At 46.2% G+C, this 25279-nt stretch overlaps 1 protein-coding gene and 1 non-coding gene across 2 annotated transcripts in view; both read right to left on the bottom strand.

Annotated features, from left to right (window-relative positions):
* The window catches only part of LOC102535455 (LHFPL tetraspan subfamily member 3), a 35610-nt gene extending 18554 nt beyond the window's left edge, over nt 1-17056 (bottom strand). Inside the window, exon 1 of the transcript XR_012074570.1 lies at nt 17009-17056. This is a non-coding gene — a transcript (LHFPL tetraspan subfamily member 3). The remainder of the gene's footprint in view (nt 1-17008) is intronic.
* LHFPL3 (LHFPL tetraspan subfamily member 3) overlaps nt 1-25279 on the bottom strand; it is a 404020-nt gene that overhangs the window by 46995 nt on the left and 331746 nt on the right. The window lies entirely within an intron of this gene.

Genomic DNA, 25279 nt, shown 5'->3' with positions numbered 1-25279 from the left:
CATGTATGTACTATGACTCTCAGAGCCTCTTGAAACCCAACTCATTTGAACATAGCAAAGAACTACCTTAACAGAAAAAGGCTTCCTTTTAGGCACAAAAACACTCAGCAGAAAGACACTCTTGAAAATTCTCTCTCTCTTCTCATTTTATATACGTCAAACATTAATTAAAGCAAATAAATTAAGTTGCAATTATGTGCAATTGTGAATTGTAGTATTAAGAGGAAATGCTCTGCAGTACAGCTAATTGGCATCAATTGTGATTTGTCGAAATTAATTTAATATCCAGAGTGAGGTTAATATTTTGAACATTCTAATAATAAGGAGAATTAGAGAAATGAGATTAGAGATGCTGCCAGCTCTAGATGGATGACACCTGTGGGGAGTCCTGTTCCACTTCTGGGGTGACTTTCTGCTCACCAATGGTCCTGTCTGTGAAGGAAGACTCCAAGGCCTAGTTTCCATTAGGGAACTCCTGGTGCCTGTGAAACCACCCACCCCTCTCTCCTCCCTACCATCTCTTCCACGGATATACCTGATGGTCAAGACAGGCTTCCTACAATGGGCACAATTAAAAGTCTTGCCAGGGGCCATGCCTCCCATTCTGAGATCTCCCACTTTTTGAAGGCAAACAGTGGGTGGAGGCAGTTGGCTGTCAGTACCTGAAATGCCCTCGGAAATGTGCAGAAAAATAAATAAAATGTGTGCGTGGGAGTGTATGAGCACACTCATATGCTGTTCAAAATCAGAACTGAAAAAATTAACAAACCAGTTTCAGTTTTTTCTTTTCCTCAATAGGATCGTCTGCCATTGTTTTTCCTTGAAAATAATCTTAGTAACAGCTTATTTACTTGAAACATATTCCTTTTAGGAAGATGAGTTGAAGACCAGATAAACTTGACAGAAATATTCATGTAACACACACACATCTACTTTGTCTTCTTTTGAAAAGTAGAAGCAGCCCAGTGCTTCAACCTGCATGGGCAATTAAACGGATTAGAACACCCTTGTCAAGTATTGGGGTGCCGAAGGGAACCTTGGCCTCAGTCCAGGGCTATTACCTGCTCCTGTCCCACTATGAGCTAGAGAACCGGGGCCTCGCAGGACCGGGTACATCTACACTGTCTATATAGTGCCTTTTGGTCTCACGATTTGGTGAGAAAAAGGGGTCACAGTTGAGATCATTTCCTTCTCTTCAGAATGCTTCTCACGATGCTGTCCATCTTTCACACCTGGCTCCAGACATCCAGATCCTACATTCCAGGTTGCATATATCTCGGGGAGGCCATCCTAGAGGAAGTCAGAGTCCTTAAGGAAATGGCCCCGAGCTTCTTTCCTCGATACATAAACCAGGCTGTCAGTCTTTGGTGAAGTTCCTGCTGTCCCAGGCCACTCTGCTTTAGGGCTGGTAGAATTTCCCACTTGGGAAATTTCAGCCTCCTGGCTGAAAGCTCCCTGAAGTCAGTTGTCTGGACCTGGGACAGTGTCTGCGATGACATTAGCAGTTGCTATTTATTTTGCTTTTGTCACGAGTGAGGCAGGCTCTAGGCTGAGAGTCTTCATACACCTGCACCTGTAACCCCTGCCCTGGGAGACAGATACCACCATTCCCACTTTACAGACGTGCAGGTAGGCTCACAGACGGGAGGTGGCTTGCTTGTGGTCACAGGGTTGGTAAGTAGCTGGGATTTGCCTTTGATCCGGGCAAAACCAAACTCCATGCCATCAGCTATGAGTGAGGTTGCTTCTCGGCTGTAGGGCTGTCTCCTGCACAGAACGTTTGCACAGGGGCTCGACTAATGTTTGTCGACTGAGCAAAGAAGAACAGCTGATGGTTATAGACTGCTAACTTTGTGCCAGGCAATGACCTGGGCACTTTATAAACATATGCTTCCTAAGAATTCCAAGAGGCAAGTAATTTTAATATTCCCATTTTACAGATGGAAAAGGGGAGGTGTGGAGAGGTAATGAAACTTGTCCAAGGTCCCACAGCCAGCAGGTGGTGGACTTGGAATTTTATCATAGGCAGTTCGGCTGCTCTCCAGTCTGGGATCCTGAACACTGCACATCCTCCTCCTCCTGAATGAACATAAGCACATCCAAAAAGGGGCTCTGAGACCTCTGTTTTTTTGTTTGTAGAGGATTCTCTTGGTGTAAGGATAGGTTATCCTGGATGAGGAAACCACTCTTGGAAGCTCTCCTGGCCCCCACAGGCTTGCTCAGCCACTTCCCCTTTGTGTTCCAGCTGCAGCTGGGGCTCACTGGTTTTCATGTCTTCTTGGCATGTAGTGGGTGATTTGGTACATTTTAAGCGACTAATTAGCTAAATGCAACCTCATTCATGCAGGACTTGACTGGGCAAGAAGTCAACAAAGAGGGAAGCTGAGAAATGATTTTGGAGCTGAGATGGAGAATGAGAGAAGCTGGAAGGAAAGATAAAGATGGAATTGTGAGAAAAAGAAAGTAGGACCAAGAATAACACTAAGTTAAAAAATGGAGCACCCCACCGACTCCCAGAGAAATACATGTGTCTGCATCAGGAGGATACCTGCCCAGCAGAAAATGAGAAACTTCTCCAGGGTTGCCTGCCTATTGTGAGTGACTGATCCCAGATGTATGAAGGTCAGTGCCTGATTCCCCCACGAGCGAGATGGAGTGAGAAGTGTGGCAGGAGGAGAAAATGGGCTTTGGAATCAGAGAGAACTGGGTTCAAAGCTTGATCCAGCTAGTGACTTGCTATGTGAGCTTGAGCCAGTTACTTGACGTCTCTGGACCTGTATTGTCACCTTTCCAATGAGGACAGTAAATCCTACCCCGGAGGATTATGTTAGAACTGAATGGTGGTAACTGGAGGGAGGTGGCTGGCATGCGATAGTGATGCGGGAGACGGCAGTTGCCTTTTCGGCTGCACCCTTGCCATCCTGACCATAAGGTGTCCTGAGGTTCTGCCACACAGACCCCAACTGAAGAGGAGCTGGTGTAAGAGGGAAGACCCTAAAAACACAGCGCTTGCATCTTGGATAACCTTTGATGTCACTGATGCAAACACAGAGCTTTAAATGTGCTGCTTTATTTGTAATTGGTCAGCGGCCACAGGTGTTGGCAGATGCTCTGTGAAAACGGAGGCAGGAGAGTCAATTTTCTTTGGCCAGAACAAAATTCAATACACTCGTAAGAACAAATTGAAATGTTTCCAGCCAGAAGATCAACCCCCTATCCGTCATTTTTGCATTGTTTATTTTACAGGATTTTGAGATGAAGAGAGGAAAGTCAAATGGAGGTCAAGGGAAACGACGGAAACTATGATCTGGAGTCACTAACACAAAGCCATTTCTATTCTTAATTTCTTTTCAGGGCAGGTCAGGGGCTCCAATTAGAAAACTTCACTAAGCTAAATATGAAGGGCAATTAACAGAGCACTATTCAGCTCCGTGTGATTGGGCTTTACAGTCCACATCTGCAATAGGCAAGGCTGTTTATAGACCCTCACTTTCTCAGCTGTACAACATCTTCCCACGCATGCCGTGCTGGGGCTCAGCTGTCCAAGCAGCTGGGCTCTTCTCTCAGTTCTGTCTCGGGCAGCAGGGGTGTGTGTGTGTGTGTGTGTGAGTGTGCGCTTACCTCTGACTCTCCTGGGATGACTGTTACCTGTCTGGCTCCACCTACTTCCAGACTGTTGTGAGGGCTAGTGGGAGGTATGGATAAAGCACCTTGAAAAGCTGGCCCCAGGGTGTGGCAGGTACAGATCAGTGTCCAGCTTAGAGCTTTGCAGGGATGAAGGGATGCTGGATTTGGTACCCAGTCAGAGACCTGGGACCTGGACAAGACCAGCAGCTCATAAACAAGCAGGTAGACCTGGCCTTTTCCAAATCACAGAGGTCAGAGCACAAAGCCTTCTGCTGCCTGGAGGGGTGAGGCACTGGGGTCCTGTGCTTGCGGTTGGAGAAACCGCGGGTACAGTGCTGCTCTACCAGTGTGTGACCCTGGGCCACTGCTTATCACCTCCCAACCTCACTTTCTCATCTGAAAAATAAAATGGAGATGATACCACTGATCTGAAAGGTAAGTAATGAAGATCAGAGGTATTTAACCTGCCTGGCGCCTGGAGGTGGCAATATGCAGTAGCTCCTCCATCAGTTCCTTTCAAGACCACCCCTGAAGTTCCTTTTCATCTCATTTCACCTGCATTAAAATTCAGGGTCTAGGGGATTCTAACTAGCCAGGGTCTGTAACTCCCAGCAAAAGATGAGGGGCTGAGTCTTCTAGCTGGTAGACTGCATGTCTTGCATTTTGGGGAAGTTGTATTCGAGGCTTAAACTTGGAGGAAGTGAAATGTGGAGATTATTTTCTATCTCTGAGTCAGTGTGTCTCCTTTATTCCTTGATAGCTGAAAACAAAGATGGTGGAAGAGGGGCACTGCAGTGTCACTTGTGCAAGTGAGCTCTAACCTGCTGCCTGTCAGGACCATGTCTCCACGCATGAGAAGTCACAAAGCTGCCATAACAGTTGTCAGACCAGCCCCCCTGCTGGTCCCCCAAAGCCCATGAAGTCTCTCAGTCAGCAGTTTTGGACCCTAGCACTTTTAGACTTTGATGGGGAGAATCACCTCCAGATATCTGTGCCAATCAAAAGCCTGCCTGGCAAGAAGATATGCAGATGGCCAGTAGGCACATGAAAATATGCTCAATGTCAGAGAAACGCAAATCCAAACTACAACAGGTATCACCTCACACCTGTCAGAATGGCCATCATTAAAAAGTCCACAAGTGCAACTGCATGTAAATCAATGAAGTTAGAGTACTCCCTCATACCACACACACATACACAAACCTAAAATGGCTTAAAGACTTAAATATACTTATAGACTTAAATAGACAAGACACTATAAACCTCCTGGAAGAAAACATAGGCAAAACATTGTCTGACATAAATCTTAGCAATGTTCTCCTAGGGCAGTCTACCCAGGCAATAGAAATAAAAGCAAAAATAAACAAATGGGAGCTAATTAAACTTATAAGCTTTTGCACAGCAAAGGAAACCATAAGCAAAACAAAATAACAACCTACGGAAAGGGAGAAAATATTTGCAAATAATGGAACTGACAAAGGTTTAATTTCCAGAATTATACAAATTAATACAAAAACAACCCAATCCAAAAATGGGCAGAAGACCTAAACAAGCAATTCTCCAGCGAAGACATACAAATGGCCAAGAGGTGTGTGAAAAAATGCTCAACAATGCTAATTATCAGAGAAATGCAAATCAAAACTACAGTGAGGTATCACCTCACACCAGTCAGAATGGCCATCATTCAAAAGTCCACAAATGATAAATGCTGGAGAGGCTGTGGAGAAAAGGGAACCCTCCTACACTGTTAATGGGAATGTAATTTGGTACAGCTGTTATGGAAAACAGTACAGAGATTCCTCAAAATACTAAAATTAGACTTACTATGTGATCCAACAATCCCACTCCTGGGCATATATCCAGAGGGAACTCTAATTTGAAAAGATACATGCACCCCAGTGTTCATAACAGCACTATATACAATAGCCAAGACATGGAAGCAACCTAAACGTCCATTGACAGATGACTGAATAAAGAAGCTTTGGTATATTTATAAAATGGAATACTACTCAGTGACAAAAAGGAATGAAATAATGCCATTTGCAGCAACATGGATGGAACTAGAGATTATCACACTAAGTGAAGTAAGCCAGAAAGAGAAAGAAAAATACCATATGATATCACTCATATGTGAAATCTAAAAAAAAAAAAAGAAAGAAAGAAAAAGGAGGACATTAATGAACTCATATACAAAAAAAACCCCCCACAAAACTAGAAAGACTCACAGACATAGTAAACAATGTTATGCTTGCTTGGGGAAAGGGGGTGGGGAGGGATAAATTTGGGTGTTTGAGATCTGCAAATGTTAACTGCTATATATAAAAATTGATAAAAACAAATTTCTTCTGTATAGCACAGGGAACTGTGCTATTCAATATCTTGTAATAACCTTTAATGAAAAAGAATATGAGAATGAATATATGTATATATATGCATGACTGCGATGCATATATGTAGGATGAAGGAAAGATGCCAATGAAGAGAAAGAGCTTCCCTGTGGGAATAAGAAAGTAAACTTTGGATGGGTGAAAGGGGAGAGGATTAAGAACTCAGAGGCTAAAATGTGGAAGCAACTCAAGTTGTTCACTGCTGGACAAATGGATAAGCATCATGTGCTGTATACAGACAATGGAATATTATTCAGCTTTAAAAAATGAGGAAATTCTGACAATGCTATAACATGGATGAACCCTGAAGACATTATTATGCTAAGTGAAATAAGCCAGTGACAAGAAGATAAATGACTCCATTTATATGAGATACTTAGAGTAGTCAAAGTCAGAGAGGCAGAGAGTAGAATGGTGGTTCCCAGGGGCTGGGGGAGAGGGGATGGGAGTTATTAAAAAAAATAACTTAAGAGGAAGAGTAGTCTCTGGGACAGAAAAAGGACAGAGACAGTGAAGAGGGAATAAGACAGAGTGAAAATAAAGAACAGATTTGAGGTGGGCCAGAAGGAATTGGGAGCTGTTATTAGATAACTGTTATTAGACATCATCTCAGCAGAAGGGCTGGGGGTGCCCACTGAGGGTGAAGGTGTGCTGCAGGCTTGAACAAAGAGGAGGAGGTTTGGAGCCATTTCTGGAAGGGAGGTGTGCAGGACCAGCAAGGAATGGACAAGGACGTGCCCAGTGTCAATGAGTGCTCAGCGGAGGCCAGTCGTAGGAAGGTGCAGTGGACGTGCCACCACATTTGGGGTCTGGCTATGCTCAGCTAGACTCAGGGTCCTCAAGGTGGGGGACTCTTTTGGGGGTGTTACAGAGTTTGAGCAGGGCAGGGCAAGACACCCTCTCTTTCTATAGTCATGTTTGGAAGGGCATCTCTGCATGTAGCTTTGCTTTCGGGGACCACGTTGCGATGGGGGAGGGAAGCCTGTGAGCTGTAGTTTGCTGTAAGATCTGAGCTGCCCCAGGTCCCACAGTCTGTAATGGAGCCCCAGGGCTGTTGTGCTCCTAGTAAGCCCCAACAGGAACACCTATGATGTACAAGGGTTAGGAAAATACCTACAGATGGATTGTTTTGGGATAAAAGATATCTGCAATGCTAGCTTTTGGTCAAGTCTAAAGGGTCTTCAAGATATTTTTACACAGTTTTCATACTGACAGTGAGATATCCTGGTTTGTATTCAGTCTTCATTGCAGGAAGTAGCCTGGCACGCAGCTAGAATTTATTTTAACTAGACTTTAACTGCCACAGAGCGGCTACTCAGTAATGGCTGCAAACCACATGCCCCACTTCTCTCCTGCAGAACCTTCAGCTGGAGACCTCCCTGCTGTTCTCATGCATAGCTCTGCTCTTTATTATCAGGGATGACACTGAGGGGGCCAGGTTCAGGAGCCCAGTAAATTTTACCGGCATTCGGGAAGGAAGAAAAGGGGGGACTTTAACACACTGAAAGGTGTTAAAAATGGTAATTCTCCAGACTGCATGACAAAGAGGCTTCAGTTTCAAATTTACTGCCCTCAGCAGTAGTTTTCCTTGAGTAAGAACAGCCAAGCTGGCCATTATTCTGACATGACACTGATGCAAGCGAGTTGGAAACTACTTCCCTGGGGAGAATTTTAGAAAGCCAGGTCACGCAGCTGGACAGGCTCAGTGTTGCTCAAGGAAGTTGGGGGCTGTGAGTTTTAATTCTAGACTCTCTATCTGACTGCATGTCTTAGGAACTGGGAGCTTCCTGGCACACACCGATTCATTTTGTACCCCCAGAGCCTGGCATCCATGTGTGCTTCATGGATTTGATACACAGTGAATCACCATTGGAACAGAAATTGGGTGGCCACATGGTAGAACAAAATATTGACATTTCATAGCATCACCTCCTGGTTTCTGCCTCACTGGGGAAAGGAAAACTACCATGACAGTTGGAATAGTGGTGAATAAGAGCCTGTGTTCTGGCCAGAGACTGCTGGGAGTGGACCCCTGCACTGCTGACTAGCCAAACAGCCCCACTGAGCTACAGTGTCCTCATCTGGAAAATGGGACATCGTACTTGTACCTACTTCATAGGTGGCTGTGAGGATGAAATGAAATAATACGGGCCAAGCCCTGGCATATAGCAGAATCACAATGATGCAAGGGAATTGGGAGTCTCTTGGCTGTCAATATGATTACTGTTCTCTAATCCTCCTAAAGATTCACTTCTCAACTGTCTCTGGCAGCCTGAGGTTTTCCTAAATACACCAAACATGCAGGGTGTCCCTGCTCAGAGAGAAGCCGTGAGGATTAGTTAACTCACAGAACCCAGTGCAGTGCACAAGTCCTCCCACATCCTCAGAACATGCTTATGAGCAAATGAATGTTGAAAGAAATGTGCTCTCAACCTCTGGGAATTAAAAAACATACACATTAGTCTTACTAAGCAAGGGATTTAAATATTCTCATATGTGCAAAACAATAGAACCATCAGATCCTTAGGTTTTGAAAATACAACAACTCACTGAAATTAATGAAAGTGTCTGGAGGTCAGCGGTTCTTAACTTTTACTACCTAAGAGTCTCCTGATAAGTAAAAAATTCCCAAAGAATCAGAATCGATAGATCTGGGTAGAACACAGTCATCAGCATTTTAAACCAATCTCCCAGGTGGTTCTGATGCAACACTTCAGGGCAGCGTAAAAGCCTTCACTGAGAAACTCTAGAGGTAGAACTTAAAAATGTGAAGGGTATCCATCTAGAAGCAAGAACTTCCTTGTTCTTTTATTTTTAAGTTTCCTTCTTCTTTCTCCAGTGGGTGAAAGAGTGACAGGCTTGAAATTACCTTCAGTCACGGACTGGGCTGGGAAAGCCTGGGCCAGGCAAGTTCTGGTGTTGTACAAGTGTAGACACGCTTAAAGGGTTTGCCACAAAGATTCAGAGTTACCTGGACATCCTAATGCCCAAAAAGCATCCAAAAGAATACTTCTGGATTGTGAAGCTAGAAGCCCATCTGTTTCTCAGTCTGACATTGTAGGAGGACCATATTTTCTCCATGAGGACTAAAGAAAGAAATAGTCTGCATTGCCATTGTAAATAATTCAAAATCTGAGAGGGCTTAATGTGAACCACAAGAATATGACCTACAGTCACACGCAAGTCCAAGAAGAATGTGTCTAGGTCAGCATTAAAAATATATTACTAAGAGATAATATGCTAGACCCATCAGTCTCCAGGGGAGAATTTTCTGTATATCTGCATGACTTCTCAGGAAATGAAACCTCCCAGGGTCTGGATGCTACCTTTAACCTCCAGCCTGAGGTCACCAGTCTGTCCCAGCACGACATGCTGCTACAGGGTGTCACTCCCCCTTTCCCACTAATCTGTTGTAAATGTTGCCGTGAAAGGGTCTTAAGATTCAGCTATTAATCAGAACTAATTTAACAGGCTGTTGATGACAGGAATGAAATTTTTTCAATTTGCAAAGCGGGGATAAGCAGATCAAGGAGAATGGTACGATTTCACAGGAAATACATTAAGCTTCCCACGCCTGCCTAAAGCGCTTACTGAGGCTCACCAGGGCACAGCAAGGTGTGTTTGGGTGGATACATTATCAGCCCAAAGAGAGTAATTATCAGGAACTTATAATCCATAGCAGGTGGAAGTTTCAACAAAATTTTCCTGACCTGGAAGGAAGGGTCACGATGCTATAATCTCTTTTAAAAATCTCATTGAAGTTTTAGCTCCACAAATTTTACACAAATGGTGCTACAGAAATGGTATTTTCTGCACTTAAATCTGCTTTATTTCCTCTTTTCATACTAAAGCTATGAGAAGTTATAAACTTATTATCATTTGAGGCGCCAGACTTCAGACAGGAGGCTGATAAATGACTAAAATCATTTGCGATATACTGGAAATGTAGACAATCTGTGCTGAGTGAGAAGCTATGTTCTTGAAGACATTTTCCAACAAATAACTGAACTGACCTCACCCGAGAACTCTCACTGCCTGTGCGGATTCCAAGTCACCTAGCAGTGTGTGGGTGCTCTTCTAAACACAAGAATCTCTTTACTTTTTCACTCTTAGATTTCCTCTTTTTTTCCCCCTGTAGATGAATGGATACTAAGATTGAAATTACCTTTAGTCATAGATTGGGAACTTTCCCCTGCACAGGGTTAGAATCACCTCTGTAACATTGTGTAAGATTTAATGTGATCATCTCCAAGTCAGGAGGGACTGTGAGCTGCGTCATTTGCAGGCTCAATGTTAGATGAAAATTGTTCAAAAAGCAGGAAAAAGTGCCACTAAAGGTATTAAAATACAAAGCTTTTCCCCTTTTCCCTGTGTTCTCTCTCTCTCACCTTGTCACAGTGTTTGTTTGTTTTCACTCTTTTTTCCCTTTTCTTATTGTGGTAATAGACACATAAAACTTGCCATTGAACCTTTTTTTTTTTAAATATTTACACATTACATCTCCAGCATACAGTTCAGTGGTACCAAATACATTCCATTGTTGTGCAGCCACCACCAGTCATGACATTTTTTATTTGCTATTTAATGTCATTCTAAGTAAATAAAAATTAAACATTTAAATGGCTAGCATGAATTTTAACATCGTGCAAAGCCAGTTTTAAATGCAAATGTCAGAGCATTTAACTCATTTGTGCAATCATCGAAATCACACAGATGTATTTTGTCCCTGGAGGATGACTTGAGCTGGCCAGAGAAAACAAACACAGATTCAGGAAGGTTGGGAAGGAAGAGCAGGCCCCCCAGGCACACAGCGGCTCAAGGGAGCTGGCTGGGACTGGGTCTCTGGCCTGGGGATACTTCAGAGCCTCAAGGCGCTGAGGAGTCCTGCCCCATGTGCCCTCTCAGGCCTGATGATGGCTGCTGATACCCCATCCCACCAGCTGATGGACCCACACATTGTTGTTTCCTGGCTTGGGGCAGGCCCTGGGGGATCTCCCCTTCCCACCAGAGGAACCCCCAGCTGGCTCAGGTGGGGGACACCCCCAAGGTACTGCAACCTTGTGCTAGGTAAACGGATCCGGGTGGGCAATAGGTCCTACCCTCTTTGAGTTGTGGTCCCTACCCTATGTGCACTACATACACTGCAGCACTGCCAGTCCTGGGCGGGATGGCCACTGCTGTGCCCTGCCCCCAAGGTGCTGCAGGATAGATGCATCCAACCGCGAATCTCCCCACCTGCACCTGGGCGCTTCCTGAGGTAGAGGGTGGCAGTGGTCACGGGGCAGGCACAAGGAGGGGAGACCAGGCAGGTCCCAGGTTCCGGGGAGCAGAAGAATGGGCTAAGGACCCACCCCTAGGGAGCTGGGGATACAGGGTGGGGAGAGGGAGGAGGGGGGAGGAGGGAGGGGGAGGCAGTGGGAAGCAGGGCTCCCTGAACAGTCTCCAAGCTTCCCTGCCCAGTGCATGCTCCAATGTGCCACTGCCCCATCAGACTTCACCTACAAAACAGTTTCAGGACTGGGCTGCAGACCATTAAACCACAAACGCAGGGTCCTTCTGAGAGTGGGACCCTGTGGGACTACACCGGTCATGCACTCGTGGTGCCCTGGGTGCAGGAGCAAAGAACAAGGAAGCGGGAGGAACAGCAGCGCCGCCCACCAGCCAGGCCGGCCCCGCCCGCTCCCAACTCCAGAACAAGGTCCTTCCCGACCCAGGACCGTCTCTGTGAAGAGTGCCTTTACTCTCTGGACAAAAGCCTTTCCTTCTCTTTACTATTGCCCTGCTTTTCGCATAGCCCTCTTTTCTTCCTCCTCCTCCCTTTCAAGCCAACTCTGGATTTTAAGCCTGGTGCTTTGACCAGACCACCGGTGCTGGGGGCAATGTGGACAGCACCCCTTCCCGACACAGTTTTAAATTCAACATGTTTGTGGCTTCTTTTTAGAGTTTCCTTTGCTGCTTTTCCCTTCCTTGCTGCCCTTCTGCCTCAGTCTGTCTGAGCGACGGGAGATGGGAGATTTTTAAATTATGCTTTACAGTAAGTTAAGGTGACATTCTCTGCCTGGCCAGGTGCGGTGTGGCTTCAGCAGTCCATGCTGGTGAGGCTCTTTCAGCTCCAGGCGTGGGGCTGAGGGTGCTGCTTTTCAGGATTGTGGGACGCCCAAGAAGAAAGGAGAGAGGGGGAAAAGCTGGAGAAAGTCACAGAAGCAGAGAAAATGTAAGAAAGGGACGTGGGAAGGTGTGTAAGGGGAAGAGATGGAAGGAGGGTGGCAATGAAGGGAGGGAGGGAGGGAAGAGAGGGAGAAGGAAGGAAGGGCGCCAGCTCTTCGCCAGCTCTACCCACGGGATTCCAGAGACTAGAGGCTTGATCTGGTAAAGCTGCTGCCCCCTAGTGGATAATACTATGCACACAGGCGCCGAGACAGGACTGAGGATCCCAGGGGGGAGCAGGAGCGTCACCACCACGTCTCTTGCTCTCTGAAAATGTGACTCTGCTTATGAGTCTTCCCAGAGAACAGCCCGATGGATTATCGCCCCGTGACGGTGCGGGTGCTCCGGAGGGAACTGGGGTGTTGGTTAAATGGGACAGAAGAAGAGCGATGGCAAATCCCCCCTGGAGCTCCCAGCAGGACCAGAGCTGTGTTGGGCGAGATGGGACTTCTCATTCCCAAGAATCTCTATACAAATGAACTGTTTTTCCAGGGTGATCAAAGTTGGGGGCGTGTGAGTCAGGTGTACTCACAACCTCAAGTCTTAAAAGCCTTTTCTTCCTAGCAGTCTTATAATAAACCAGTGTCTGAGGTCTTGTGGAGAAAGCACCACAAAGTCTTGAATTGTTCGAGAAGGGAGAAGGGCACCTTGCCACCTGGCGGACTCACAGCCTAGGGATGACACATTGCTCCTTGGATGAGCCCAGCGTACCCCCCAGAGACCCAGACTCACAAGAAGCCGCAGGCCCTCCTGTTCTTTCTGTCCCCTCAGTGATTAGTATCTCTTTCCAGGGGAAGATTTCACATTTGAATTATGATACAGACCCCACTGAGATCTTCCTCACAGCAGTAGCAAAACCTCATTTGCTGAGGGAACAATATGACCCCTGCCAAAGTCCTGGAGTATCTGATACGTTTACTGAGGTCTCTTCCGTGACCAGTGAGATATGAGAACAACATTTATCTCTCATTCAAGAGAGGAAGCTAAACCTGCTAGTGAAGATGACCCTGCTCTTCTTAGGACAGAATTCCTGAAAACAGTGGTCCGTGGCTCACCCGCATCAGAATTACATGGAATGATGGTTTAAGAACTAGATTTCTGCAACCCCACTGCAGAACTACTGAATCTCTGTGGGTGAGGGGTCAGCACGCACATTGCAGTGAGCAGAGTTTGTCATCACATATACAGTAAATCAGCGCTTGGAGCAGAGGTGGTCAAACTTGAGCGAGCCTCACAGTCACCCAGAAGCCGGTAAAACAGCCTGAAAATCTGCATTTCTAACAAGTTCCTGAGTGATACTGATGCTAGTCTGGGGATCACATGTGGAGAACCACTGGGTTAGAACAATTATAACAATTTAGTCTCGTGTCAGTCAGGTGTAGCCTACTTACTGTTCTCAGGAAGCCCAGAGGATCAGAGTGTGGGAGGCAGTGGTGGGGGGGATGCTGTCCTGTCCCTCTGGGAGGTGAATATCTGGGGATGCAGGGCAAGGCCCTCTAGCCCCCATGCCTGGCCAGTCAACACAGGTCCCCCAGGGGCAAATGTGGGCTGGTCCGTGAGTCTGTCGGATAACAAGGCCAGGCCTCTGGAGGCTGGCTCTTCAGACTCTCGGGAGCTCAGTTTGGTTTTAGGTAACAGTGGGATCATACATCTGTCCAATGGCAAGACATGAAGGATACACTCGATCCCAGAATTAGGCTGGAATAATGAGAAGCACCCAAGAAGGCAGTCTTCATCACCATGGCTAACAGCTGCACATGTTCCCATGGCAACAGGCCACAAGGCCTCCAGGCTGACACCTCAGGGGTCTCAGGTCTCTGATGCTCCCTTTCCTCCATCTAGAAGGTGTGTAAGGCTGAGACCTCCACAGACGACGGAGCACGTGCTGGGTGGGCTGTGGTTCCCCGCCACCCACAGTGTCTGTCTCCTCCCCTCCTGACTCAGGCTCCTGTAGTTACCAGTATGGCCACTAGAGGTCTCAGCAGGACAATGATTATCCCAGGAAGGGGCCAGGAAGGACCTGGAAGGATGAAGCCTGAGAAGTGCTTCTTTCCTCCACCCTCCTGGGCTCTCCAGCAAAGTGAAAAGTAAGGTGGGGGGCTCATGACCGCTGCCTTCCTGTCCAGTATCCTCAATGTGACAAAGGGTCTTGCACGGCTGCCCAGGGATGTCATTTTCCCCTTCATTCAGCGCTATGGTCATCATGTGAGAAGGAAGGGTAACACTAGGGCAATGATGCTTGCAAGGGGGCCTGCAGGAACTTTACCATGATTTCCACCAGCTGCTCCCTCCCAGTGACATGGCTGACTGGCATTTTTCAGTCCTATGTGAGGTGCCATGCAAATGCAGCTCTAAGAGTCCTCTAGTACAACCCTTCCAGCCAGATTTGCTGCCTGCAAAAAGCCCCTACTCCACCAAAATGCTGGAGCTGAACTTCTGTGCCAGTAATATTTTCTGAGGTCACAGCTCTCTGCAGTGCTGCATTTTGTCCAGCAGCATTAGAAACTAAGAAGTGCACAGGAAGTTATTCACCTCTGTGATTTTCCCCATCCTGTCCTGCTCTTCCCACCCAACTTTGAATCAGCATCAGATCCAGGGAAGGCAGCTGCAGACCAGATGGGCTGTCTTGGAAAAAGTTGCACGTTAAGCCAAACTTGATCTGTGGAAACTGAAATGGGCCAAATGTTAAATCAGTGATGATTCTTGCCTTTATAAGAAAGATTCATCATAAAAATGCCATGGATTTACCACAGAAAAAGAAAGCTCTGTTAAAATGACATTGCATATTTGGTTAATCTTGGTATTTCTATAATTTTACATAAACAAGAAGTGGACCTCAAAACTCTGCTGGAAGCTGGCAAGTGTGGGTCTCTATTGTTGCCTTAACTGGCTTTCAAATTATTCTCAGACTGCCTCAGAGACTCCCCTGGCCTTGTTAGCTTAGTAAGCAATACACTGAAAGGAGAAAATGTGACTTCGTTCACCCACTGAGTCTCTGTAAGTTCCATAGCTCTAATCAGCGGTGTCATGGAAGGGAGAGCAGTGGAGACCAGCACTTCAGCAATTCCAGACTGCAGACATCAGCGTAGCTGGGCAGCCACGGCTGTGTCCTAGGTCTGTGGAGAGGAGGGCAGGCTACACGCCTCTCACCTGCACCTTCTCCCTCCTGCCTTTGTCCTTCCTCAGTTAAGAACAGAGGCTCACAGGGCTCTTGCTCCCGTAGGCTGTCCCTATTTACACAGCCTGACTATAACTTTTTCCACAATCGTACTGTGGGAAATGAATACTGCTCAGGGGAAGCTGCATGACAAAAGCCCCAGGTTAGCAGCCAATTTAGCATCGTGTGGTTTCTGAAATCAGCTGTTGTCAAAGTGATTTTACAGACAAGGAGTCCAAGGTCCAGAGGGGTAGATTCCCAAGGTCACCCAGATATTTAACAGCAGAGGCAGGACTTGGTCCTTTCTTGGGGTGCTGGCTCCCTCACTTTCGTTCACTTCCTGGCTGTGTACGGGGTTCTCTCCCAGGGAGGAATGAGGTAGGACAACACACTGAGAAGATGCTTTGATGGAGAGAGGAGAAATGAGCTTGAATCCAGGCTCTGCCCCATTTGGCCAAGCGATTTTCCCTCTGGAGGCCTTAGTCATTGTCTATGAATGAAGGGGTTTGGGGTGAATCTCCCATCTTGAAGGACCCTTTAGCTCCAGAATTCTGTGTGTGTCTAAGCAACAGGTTGGGGTCTCAATACTGCAGCAGACTAAGTGCTCAGTCACATCTCACGAGAGCCCCTGCAATTTTAAATTCTTGTCATCACTGAAAACTAACTTGTCAAGTTTCTTCCTAACGAATTCCCTTTCAACACGCACTTGAAACTTCAGGGAGATTGAGAACAAGAGAAAGTTCCAACCCTAAAATCACATGGGCAGGTGGGGAAGACTGTACAGAAACTCAGGATACTCTGTCGAGCACAAATTCCTTCTCCCCAGTTTATTTATTCTGGAAATCTAGTTTATCACATGCAAAATTCAAAGTGGAAATATAGCTTATATAGATTCAAGGAACACGAAAAGGAACTGTGTGTGTGTACAATGAAGAGCCAATATAACTCGCATTTGGCTTAAAAACTATTAACCTTTCTCCTTCAGAATCACAGGTTTGTGCAGTATATGGATGTGTGTGTGTGTCATACACCCAAGTACAGAGAAAATAATAAACAAATGAGAAGATGACCACTTTGTTCCAGGGCTCATTTTAGCCCTGTTACCTGCTATTTATTTTCACATAGCACCTACTCCTGCAAAGACTCTCAGAACAATAATCTGGTTGGACTGGAGGCCCCAGAAGAACCCTGCAGAGCAAAGATTCACTATGGGTGACCATGGCCAGCACTAGGGGCCAAGATACATTTCCACTCTGCAGAAGAGAATGTTGCAGTGAGAGCATGGACACATGCCCAGAATCCTAAAAGCTGACAAGATGAGGGTTTGTTGTCAGAGAGCAATAACCCAACGCATCTCCCAGGGGTCCCCAGCTCCTGCCTGGAAGGTGCCAGGCTGACAGCTGCATGTGAGCTGGCTCTCACCCACGTGCTGGGGATTGTGGGAGAGAGAAACACACAAACAACATCAGGAACAAAGACATAAGATCTATGGCTTAAAATTGACGGTTCATGCGGCCCCAGTGCCAAGCGGCAAAAGCGGGAGTCAGAACAGCGGAGAAAACATGCGGGAATGGTAGGCAGAAGCGCACAAAACACAGCCGGACCCACGAGGAGCCATGCTCACACTTACATGGTGTGGTCTCACACTACCTTAGTTTGCTTTAAGCATTTCCATCATCTGAGAGTTTGGGAGGGAAAAACAGAATGGTTAAAGGTAAAATAAATCAAGAGCTCGCACTTTATTTTTAAAGGTTAAAAATAACAATGTTATTCCTGGCCATCCCATTCCTAGCCTGCAGAGAGAGACAGATGACAATTCATAGAGGTGAGAAACACAGTTCTGACAGCCAGACTGTGGTTTCATATCTTGGTTCTGCCACTTGCAGCTGTGTGACCCTGGGCAGGTGTCTTACCGTTCTGTGCCTCAGTTTCCTCATCTATAAAATGGGTCTAATAGTAGCACTTACCTCAGAAGACTGTGTGTAGTGAGGAGGCAGTGAAGTAATACATGCGAAATACTTGGAACAGTCCCAGTCAATACTAAGCATTACCTAACTATTAGCTATCATTGCTGTTATTTTGACCTTTGCCTTCCTCAGGTAATAACATCCAGATGAGATGTTCACAGAAAACCAAGGACTTGGTGAGAATTTTAGATGCCCCATAAGAAAAACAATAGAAGAAATCAACTCATTCAGGAGAAAAAAGGCAGAGTTAGAAATGCACGGGTTGAGCAATGGCTCGTGTGTTGCTATAATTCTCCGAGGCCGTCATTTCAAATTCCAAAGCAATTCAGAGTAGGTTTTTAAGAAAGAAAAATAAAATCAATGGCACACATACACAGACTGATTAGAACCTGAGGCCTGGTTCATGTGGGACAACTCAAGGCAGTGGACACATCATCAGATTCTCCCCTTTGGGTTGATGGCACCTTACATGTTCTAACTCGCCTGCACCCAGTGCCTCACACAGCGAGCGAATTGCTAAAAGGTGCCAGTGGAAGGACGGGGGTGGGGGGGTGGGGTGGGTTGTGAGCACAAGCCATGCAGGACGACAGACTTCTCTCCTCAGTTCTTTCCCAGAACCATTCTGTCAGCTTTGACCTCACCTGGCAGGATCCTGTGGAAAGAATGGGACCTTAGCCTGAAAGGAACCTGTAAGTAAAGTGCTGCAAGGAGGACCTGGGCCGAGTCTGCCTTTGCTGATCACACTCTGTGCCCCTGGATGGCTGGACCAGTGCCCTGCAAGCTCTTCACTGCCCCCTCCATCTCCCAGTGGTGCATCTGCACACGGAGACAGAGCTTATTTAATACACGTGGCATTCCACGAACCCCAGACGGACAGGCTGCCCTCGCCTTCCGACCCAGGGATGCCCGATTCCTTCCCCTGGAACGCCTCCATCTCCTGCTTCCCAGTCCACTCTGTCCTTAACTTCTCTCATCCGGCTGTTACCTGCTGGTGTCACTTCTTACTCATCACTGATCTCAAAAGGTTTCCAGGGTGGATGCTGCGGGCCTCTCCCCATCACTCCGAGTTTCCTCATACCCTTTCTCACTTCCTCAAAGGTGGGGAGGATAGGGGTGGCCTTTGCTGGGATGTGAGCATTGGGATGAAGGGATCTGATTCTTTATAGGTGGAAAGTTGGGCGCTAAATGCATCAATTCCAATGAAAAAGTAAAAGCAACACTGGAAGTCTTCAGCCGCTGGAACACAGGAGGGAAGGACAAAGAACACGCCAGGGTCTGTTTAGTGGCTGAGCTTAACCGACCTGTGCCAGAAAGGGTGAGTCACGGGCCGCCTGGGCAGGGAGCACGCCCACCCCCGGAGCACAGACCCTGCAGTGGTTCTCAGCTTCCACAGAGGTGCATTCTCCCAGCAAGCAGGGTATGTGTGTGTGTGTGTGTGTGTGTGTGTGTGTGTGTGTCCAACCACAGATTGCTGAGCTCTGAAAAGGCCTTTGCTTTGAGCAGTTTTAACCTGGACAATATTTTTTGTGTACATGTCACCCCAGCTGCTAGTTGGGCCATGGGTTCCTACAGGCTGGGTTCTCGGGCAGCCAGCCTCTCACTCTGTGAAGCACAGCCGCCCCCAACTCCCCCCCCCCCCACCGGATTAGGGCTGCTGGTGTTCTGATTGAAGCCTCTTTTGTCCAGCAGGGAGGCTGCTTTTTTAAAGACACACACTCTGCTCTTTCCCAATCACAGGTACTGTTTCAAAGACACAGATGACAATGCCTCAGTTCTGGAAGAGAGAGACACCTTGATCTGTTCAGCACATCTTCTCAGGGATGCTATTTACGTCATCAGAATGTGGTTCTGGCAAAACTAAAAATGGGAGAAACAGGCAGAGGAGACTTCGAGAATCAAAGGGATTTCCAAACGGAAAAACCAGGTCTAATGAATTGCAGCAACCGAGACGTTTAAACAGGATTATTAAGCAATTAGACAAATTATAACTAATATGGGAACTACACAGTGGTTTCAAAGGGAACCATTTCAAATAAGTCATTCTCTTGATTTGGAGGGCTTTCATTCCATGCCATCCAGAAGACTGTCATTTTAACAGAAGAGACAGAGGCCGTCCCATTTTTCTTGTTGACGGGACAAGCAATGCCACATCTCCTGGAGGGTCACTGACCCCACCAGGCCACAGGACTCCACCTTGTTCAACAGCAATGGTGGCTACGTTCTGCTCTGAGTCCCAGGGCCCAGTCCTCTCCCGAGGCAGGACAGGCGTTTCCAGGCGTGAGCTGTCAGGCTGTGTTTCAGTGGGGAGCCCGTGCCGGAGAAAGGTCAGAAGAATGGGTTCTATCGCCAGACGAGAGGCTGATGTCTGGGTAACATTTCGGGTACTCTGACGCTCTCTCTTGACTACAGAGGTCTCAAGCAAACCTCCTTTGGATCCCTCTGACCCCTAGGAATTCTCCCACAGACCACAGGTGTGAAATTCCCATCGTAGCTGAGGCAATGGGACGGACTTTATATACACGTTTCCATGGAAGGGGGAGGGGGAGGGGGCCCCCACAGAGACAGGGAGCAGCATTACCCCTCCCAAAAGGCAGTGGTGGCAGCGGTTCCACGCACACGCACGGCCAGCGTGCTTTTCTCTCTGCTACAAACACAGACAGGCCTGTACCATCGCTGCTTGTATGGACACCTCTGACTGTTCACGGGGCTCACTGAGTGTGTGTCACTCTCAGAGGGGAAGATCAACCAGTAGTCCGAGAGTCCACTCATTAAGAAATTTTATCTATAATACTCAAAACATAAAAAACAGATGTAGCTTTTCTGTTTCCACTTGATTCACTCACACTTGAGCAAACAGCTGCCTCATGCACACACTGCAGACTTTATAGAAAACACCCCAAATGCCCCTCTGAGTACTTGTGTTTGATCTGGGTGATTTGTACTAAGCCCTGGGAGACTGGGTTCTGTAGTTTAATTTCCTGCTTCCCAGGGGGTAGCCGGATAATAGACGGAAAGCTGAGTATTGACTGATTCTTTTCCCCTTCAAATGCATCCCCCTCCTGGGCCTCTGAGGCGCATGGTAGAGGGGGACAGTGAAAGGAACAAAAACGCAAGAGAGTCCTAGTGAAAACGATTTTCAATTGAGAGGCTTTTCGGAGAAGACACGCAAGATGTCACTGCAATTTATTATTGGAACCGAAGAAATCTAGGCTGGATGTGACCTTGGGAATTAACTATCCAGTCCACTGCTTCACTTGACAGATGAGGAAACGGGGGCTCAGAAAGGACAAGTGAGAGCCTGCTGGAGAGTCAGGGTTAGAGGCAGACCTTCGACCCCACCACACTGGTTTCCACTTGCAGTGGAAGAGCACAGTTTCCCAAGCGAGGACACCCATTAGGGAATATAATAGGAGTCGTATGCCAGGCCTGCCCTCTGAGTTTCGAAAGGTTTAATTTCTTCATAAGCAAGCTAAGAGCAAAGTTCGAAAACTGCTCCCCCACTCCCCACCGCCCCAAGATAAAAATCAATGGTGTGTGTGTGGTCTGCCTCTCAGTCAATGATCCTTAAAACTGAATAAACTATGGACCCCTTTACAGGAAAATAATCCTCTAAGATCTATCATAAATTTTCTGAACCAGCATCTGAGAAACATTTACTTAAGAAAGATGAAATCTTCTTTGAACATGATTTTCAACTGAGAAGTCTCAGTGAAAAAAGACAAGTTTTATCTTTATAACTGGTAAAATGAAAGCACAAAACCTAAATATCCTTATTAAATCCAAAGACCCCCACCATGTCCCCGCAAGCATATGTCCCTGAAACCTGATTTGAGAAACACTGTCCTAGCTCAGAATTCATCTCCGGTTTCTTCCCTGGGCCTCTGAATGAACTTCCCCAGCTTATATCCCTTCTACCTTCACTCCTTTGGCAGCCACTTCTTTGGTACAGAATGAATATTCAGTTCCCATTTTTGCACCAGAGCCTGTGTGTCCCGTATTCCTGTTGCCTCATCACCCTTTCTGAATCTGGGGTCACTTCGTGATTTTCCTGATATTTCTTTTAGATGAATACTCAGCATAATCCTGCTTTTAAGGAATGGTATTTTTTTTTTAAATAAAAATGCTAGTTTTTTAAAACAAAAGAGATTCAGGTTCCCACCTAGGCAGCATCAGCCACCATCTGGATTTCAGGAATGAAGTCCCATCAGTTAAAATGCACATTAAACACCTCAGCTGGCCTTGTCTGGTAGCTAAGTTTCTTGTTTTACAGTCTCACCAATTTAGCATTGCCATCTTGTCCTCCCTCTGGGGTGACAGGTGGCTAAAAACACATTTAGATTTTCCTCTGAGGGGGAATTTCTCTTTCCTTGACAGTCTCTCTCTGCTCCGCGTCTCAGACACAGACAACTAGGAATTTGCCAGGGAGCTCCCCTTGGGAGTGTCTCTTTCTTGCCTACCTGCATTCATCTATCCTGGGTCAGAATTTTCTATTTCATTAAGAATTCATTCTCCAGTGAAAATGTAAGCCTGGTAGAATTCTTCCAGGCTCCTTATAGCCATGTTGTTGTCTTTGTTTTGGATTTTATGGAAAGTGATTAAAGAAAATGGAATGGGTCCTAGTTCTATATTATTTTGACTAAAAAGAAAAATGAAAGAATGTTTCTTTATACCATACTTGTACACTCCAGTACAGCAGCCTCTAGACACATGTGGCTCTTTAAATGTAAATTAATTAAAATGAAATACAATTAGAAACTTGGTTTCTCAGTTACATTTCAAGTGCTCAGAAGCTGCGTGTGTCTGGGGCATTGTATTGGACAGAGCAGATATAAAACATTCCATCACTGTCCTGTGGGATGGTGCTGTTCTGTAACATTTATCATGCTCTAAGAAAATCTGAATGTAAGCCATGTACTGTGCGCTAGACATTGAATTCCAAAAAAGATGCAATGAAACATAAATATGGAAGATATTTTCAGTCAAAACCCATCTGTAAAGTACTGAGGATAATTATGTAATATATTTTATAAACAATACAGGTGGGAATCTGGCTGTCTTTACGTACAAGTCAGCCATGCAAAGCCTCATCACGTAATTCAGATTCTAAGAAGATCAGCCATTATTTAAATGAAGAGATAGAACTAACTTCCTCTAAAGGGAGGTGCACGTGTGGGGTTGGGGATGGAGGAACTGTCTGGGGAAAACGTAGCATAAACACCTGGGAACCTAAGATGACCTGTGTCATCTTAGACATTTCCCCCCCTACCCAGACAGGATTAGGATTTGTCAGAGAGGGGAAGTACTGCAGGTGGAACTTGTGTAGTTTGAAAAAGCTCCTCAAGTGGTTCTCAAGTGTCTTCTCACTCCATCTCTCTAGCTGGGAACCATGGCTCCAAAAAATGGCTAAACTGGCTGGGGAGATGTGCCTAATCACAGAATATCAGGATAATTTATCTAAGTTAAATATATCAGTCCTTATACAGGTTGTATTAGTCACAGTCCTCTAGAGAAGCAGACCCAATAGGAGACAGATAGACAGGCAGGTTAGAGACTGATGGTAAGAAATGGCTCATGCCGAGCAGTCCCATGATCTGTCATCCACAAAACTGAGAACTGGAAACCCAGTGGCGTAATTCAGTCCCAGTTTAAATACCTGAGAACCAGGGAAGCAGAGGCTGTTAAGTCCCAGGCTAAATCTGAAGGCACTCCTGAAAGGCAGGAGGAGATGGCTGTTCCACCTGAAGCAAGAGAACAAATTCAACTTTCCTCCAACTTTCTTTTCCATTCAGACCCTCAACAGACTGGATGATGCCCTCTCGCATTGGTGAGGGTGGTCTTTTTCACTCAATCTGTTCTATTCTGGAAATACCTTAACGACACATCCAGAAATGATGTCTTACCAGCTATCTGGGCATCTCTGAGCCAGGTAAAGTTGACTCATAAAATTAATGATCACATAGGTTAAGTTCTGGTTAGAGAGGAGAGTCTCATGGGTAAGTCTGCACAAAAGTCTAAGTAGAGTGAGTAAAGCCCTTCTGGTTAGCAAGGTTACATTGCTTCTGCAAAACAGCGTGAGTAAATATTGAAGGCTGATCATTGAATGTTTATTCATTCAACAATCACTTATTGAACATATAATAATATCTATCAAACACCATGATATATATTGTGAATATGTTAAAGTAAGTAAGGCATGGAGTTGGCAGCTGAATTCCTGTATGGGCTTTGGAGTCAGCCTGGTTTCAAATCTGGTACGCTTGAGCTGTGTCCTCAGGCAAATTACTAAACTTCTACAAGGTTCAGTTTCCTGCATTAAATTGGGGATAATGCTAGCACTTACTTCATGGGGCTGCTATGAGGACTGAATAATAAGGCACACAGTAAACATTCAGTAAAATTTAGTGACTATAGTATCATTAAGGAGCATACAGTTTAGTGAGAAGATAAACCGACTCAAGCTGTACTCCTTCTCACTGCAGAGGTGGCTGGTTCAACTGATAATGAAATGGTGCTAAAGAAGTCAAAGGTAAAGGTTCAATCCCTGTGTGGGCCAATCAGCTGCAGGGCAGACCAGATGCCCCTGCCTTTAGCCCCACTGTCTCACAGGAGTGGGCCTCTAGGAAATCAGGATGATGGCACATGGACAATCAAGTGTGGGAGGTGAGAATGATCCAAGGTGGAGTTGGTCCAAGTTCCTTCCTTCAGAGATGAGCAGACTAAGGTTCAAAGTCAAAGTGCTTCGCCAAACTTTAAAAATAACTCCTTGGTGGCAGAGCTGAGGTCAGAACCTGGGGTCCCTGATTCCCTGCCCAGTGTTCGTTGTATATGAATTGATAGTTTCCTAATGGAAGAGAAATCTTCATCACCACAAAATGTTAGGAAAGATGCTTATGTTACTATCACTGGGCTACGGGGTTATTTCCAAACACAGTGCATTAGCTCCAGAAGCCAGACCCCACACTGGGCGCAAGTTTCATTTGTCCTCAGAAGTAAATCAACATTCTATGAGACACAGCTCCTAGAAGGGACTCAGTGCAGACTCACGACCTATAACAGCCCAGTGTTCTCAGGATCTAGTTTGCGGTACATCCCCAAAGCCAACCAGGCTCATCACTGTTCAGCAGGCGGTAAACCTTCAAACTTCTTTGTGATGTTAGACTGACTGGGACTGCACAGTGAACTACTGAAAAACAGGGTGCAGGAAGGTAGGACCCCATCTTCATGTTCACTGCAGCCCTGGTACTACCTTTCTTGGTCTTTATTTCTCAGGGCAGATGTCTCCCTGCTTCAATCACTGCTTTCATCTTGTCACCTCCTGAAAGCACAAATGACGAAAGGACCGTGGACTCTGCAGTATGTGATGGCCTCTAGGTCTGCTGAGCACTCTTCCTGTGTGGCTCTAAGGGGTAGCTTCTTCCAAAGACAATAAACACCTCAGCATAGAGGGCCAGCCATTCACGGTGACAGTCGAGAAAGGTATAAGACAGCTAGGAAGCACACTAAAAAATGTAAGATTACATTGCTCCCAGTTCACAGCCATCCAATGGCTCCCATCACAGCTGGAATGAAATCTGAACTCCTTTCCATGGCTTACGAAGCCTTTGGATCTGGCCCTTGCCTACCTTCCAGCTTCATTTCATACCCCTCTCCCCTCCCTCAGTACTGTCCAAACTGGCTTTCTTTCCGCTCCTCCTTCCTGTCTTTGGCTCTTTGCCTTTGCTCCTCCCACTGCCTGAAATTCTTTCTCACAACTGTTGTTGGATCAGTCCTTCCAGATTCTGGCTTACAGGCCCTGCCTGAACATTAGGGCTGGGATAGCTACTCGGTCATAGTCTCTAATATCACCTGGTTTAAATTCTCTGCACAGCACTTTACACTATCTGCCATTTCCTTGTCTTTTATATTTATGTATCACCTGTGTCTCCCCAGCAGAA

The sequence above is a fragment of the Vicugna pacos genome, chromosome 7 (genome assembly GCF_048564905.1).
Source record: "Vicugna pacos chromosome 7, VicPac4, whole genome shotgun sequence".
Taxonomy (NCBI): domain Eukaryota; kingdom Metazoa; phylum Chordata; class Mammalia; order Artiodactyla; family Camelidae; genus Vicugna; species Vicugna pacos.
Note: the sequence above shows the minus strand (reverse complement) of the source record. Positions and strands in the feature narration are given on the sequence as shown.